Here is a 3393-nt window from a genome sequence, read left to right on the forward strand (position 1 = left end):
GGTGACATGACGCTGTTTGCGGAGCTCGTCGTAGCTTTGGCACAAAGAGACTACGTCGGAGACGGTTTGAGGATCTTTTGACACCAGCATTTGAAATGCGTCATCCTCAATGCCTTTCAGAATGTGTTGTATTTTGTCAGTTTCGCTCATGGATGGATTGAGCCGCTTACACAAGTCAACTACGTCCTCGGTGTAGCTGGTGAAATTCTCGCCGTTCTGCTGGGCACGACTGCGCAAACGTTGTTCGGCACGAAGTTTTCGGACAGCGGGGCGGCCAAAGACGTCAGTCAGGCTGGTTTTTAGAGCCGCCCAGGTAGTAAAATCCGCTTTGTGGTTGCGGAACCACAAGTTGGCGACATCGGTCAAGTAGAAGATGACGTTCGTGAGCTTAACGACGTCATCCCACTTGTTGTAAGCACTCACGCGTTCGTAGGAAGCCAACCAATCTTCTATGTCGGTATCGTCCGTGCCGCTGAAGAGCGTAGGGTCGCGCTGACGGACGGCACCGGAACAGACGACAGCAGTGGGAACGGGCTGGGCCGAGGAGTCGGTCGTCGTGGTAGAGCCTGGTAGCCTGGGCATCGTGGCGTATCAAGGGAAGAGCAGGCAGCACCTCCACCAAGTGTAATGAGACGATTCGCACAATTAGTGTGAACGGCCGATCTTTGTTCAAACGGTGCTGCTCAGCAGGCCAGCGTTCGCAAGCGCGCTCCCGAGCTTCGTCAGCTTCGTCTTGTATCTTCTTCGTCTCCTTCGTCGGCGCTAGCCGCTGGGGCAGCAAACCCCAACTCTCTTTATTACAATGAAAATGATCGTAAAGATGCCTTGCCCTTGGAGAATTCTTTTTGGGTGTGTGTGCTAGTTGACACTGCCCCGTTTCACTGCAGTCGCTAAAGCTGGGTTTTTGTACAGCCTAGTGGGGCGTTTTTCAGGTAAAATAAGTAGACGCATCAGCTGCCGGCATCTCCATGTTTCTTATTGTAAGTGCAAAACGCTATTTCAGGCTTCATGTTTTGTTCGAGATTCCTTGTGTTTCAGCGTTGTACTATCGCAGAATGGATCAGCTGTGCTATTTTCTTACCATTTATCTTTGCCTACGCCGGTACATACAGGTGGTAAAATCTATAAAATATAAGCCTTACTTAAACAGTCAAAACAATTTTTGTATAGACCGACTTCGCTAGTTTCAGGTGAGTTTTCCAGTTAAGTCTTGGTTTCCTTGAATATGATTTCTATTTCGATATAAGCTGGTTATAATAGCCACAGGCACAGGAGCGGGAAAAATACCGGTGTGGAGAGGAGAAAAAGCTCCGTAAGAAAGGCGGCCATAGGCTTCCTCTTTGATTGTTCGTTCTAAACTCATGAGGGCGAAAGACCAAATAGCAACAACACACAAACTGCTATATAACCCGTTGAGGAGGGCGCGCTTGTTTGGCTTCTTTGGGTGTTCTCCTGTCATGCAGGGTTCATTAGTCTGCGACTGCGCCACCGATATCCAGACATTTCAGCAATTGTCTCATAGCGAACGAATGAGGACATCTAGACGTTTATACATCAGAGAAGTTTTCCCTTGGAAAAGCGCCGAAGTTTTGTCGGAATGTGTTTGGCGCTGACAAGCATCCAGCGGCGACCGGTTTAGGCCCAAAATAGACGCGCTGCCGCCGTTCGGCAAGAAAGAGCCAGGATATAGAGAAGTAACCAGGATTCAGCATTCATGGTCTACCTGCTGAACCCATAGTCACGCCATATATTCTTCCTGCGTACCCTTCGCAGCTACTTGACAACAGTAGCAGACAATGATCAGCTGGCAATCTATTCTTGAATCGTCATTATGCCCGGAAATTGGCACGGTGTTCAATTACATTTCATTTTACGTCATACAGCAAAGCTGGGTAAGTCCAGGTCAGCAGCGAAAACAAAATCTAAAAGGACAGGATACACAATACCTATCGCTTTATGGTATCGTCGCTGTGTTCGCCTTGCTGATGGCAAGCCAAAGGAAATTACAGCTATGCAGACAACAGCATGGGATTAACGCGCTAAACAATTGTGACCATTCAAAAGTTTGTACCTATTCGTTTGAAACACTGAAAGAGTTGCTGCAGAAATTCATCGCTACCAATTTCTGACATAAACTTAGGGACTCCATCCAGGTTACTTATTCCTGCTTCGTCTACTAGTTCTCGATCTTTGTCTTGCTCTTGCTCCAAGCCGAGTTGACTTATATGAATCAACCCTTCTCTAACTACTGCCTCTGCGTATAGTTTGCGCTGGTAAACACCGGGGTGACAAGGGGAGCTCGGACTCGGAGCCGTACGGACGCGAAATTAGGTCCAAAAAAATCTGATCATCAAGCCCTGGTTTGCCTTCATATATCAGAAATCTGGGTAAAGCTTGTGTTCTTGAAATTTATTTCCTCATAAGCAAAACGCAGTATTGAGGGGACGTAAGCACTGAAAGCATTTTGCAGTTGGAGTCGATGGTTCTATGCCGTGTTCTGAAAAGAGCGTTCGGGCAAGTTTAAGAATCGCTATCCTGAAGCTGGACGTCTCCTCTAAGAAAAGTTAGAGAGGACTCCGCATCCCGCATTTCTCTCCCATAGCGTCTTTACTGGCTGCCGTTGCAAATATTTCCGCTTCTCTTTCTGTTTGAGAAGATGTTCAGTTTTCCCTATGAGATATGGCAAGCGTACTTCTTTTTAGCCCAGCTCATGTCCGCGTTGGTTTACAGTGTCCAGCTAGCTCCTGAAAACTTCGCTTCTGTTTCTCGCAACCCTTGACGACTAAACTAAGGGAGTGAGCTGCTAGCTTTGCCCAACCTCTCGCCTTCACCTAATGGGCGTGTGTGGTTAAAGCACTGTAACGATGTACCCATGTAGGCCAGTTGTTGTTCTCCAGACATATCTTCACCGGAAAAAAAGCAAACAAGGGAAGGGGAATGAGGGGCTCGTTATAAATATGACAGAAGCCAGCAGCCAGAGAAACCAAGGGGCACAGGGGATTTTTTTTTAATTCATTTATTTTGTGGGGTTGACCAATTTAGAATATTACTGAATATGTTATTGCTTAAAGCTAATTGATAGAAAAGCAGAAGAAAAAACAACCACATGCCGCCGGTGGGATCCGAACCCACGACCTCCAAATTAATCGTCCGGTGCTCTACCTCTGAGCTACGGCGACGGCTGTCAAACCTTCTGCTTTCGGGGGTATTTATGTTTACAAGTAACCTAACCTTGAGAGTGTTCGTCAGCGCCACCCACGTTCATAAGCGGCGGACGTAGAACGTCCTGAGTTACCGCAGGTGTGACGTAGAACGTCGTCGAACGGAGAGGGTGGAAGCTGCGTGAGAACCCTCTTATGCTTCCTATGGCGCCAAGGCTGCCAGAACCGAGAG

At 47.7% G+C, this 3393-nt stretch overlaps 1 non-coding gene across 1 annotated transcript; it reads right to left on the reverse strand.

Moving 5' to 3' along the window:
- Positions 1–3107: 3107 nt before the first annotated feature.
- On the reverse strand, positions 3108–3179 carry TRNAN-AUU (transfer RNA asparagine (anticodon AUU)). The gene has a single exon. It is a non-coding gene; the product is annotated as a tRNA-Asn (tRNA).
- Between the last annotated feature and the right edge of the window lie 214 nt (positions 3180–3393).

Source organism: Amblyomma mixtum, chromosome 1 (assembly GCF_055824585.1).
Source record: "Amblyomma mixtum isolate Tamu chromosome 1, ASM5582458v1, whole genome shotgun sequence".
Lineage (NCBI taxonomy): Eukaryota > Metazoa > Arthropoda > Arachnida > Ixodida > Ixodidae > Amblyomma > Amblyomma mixtum.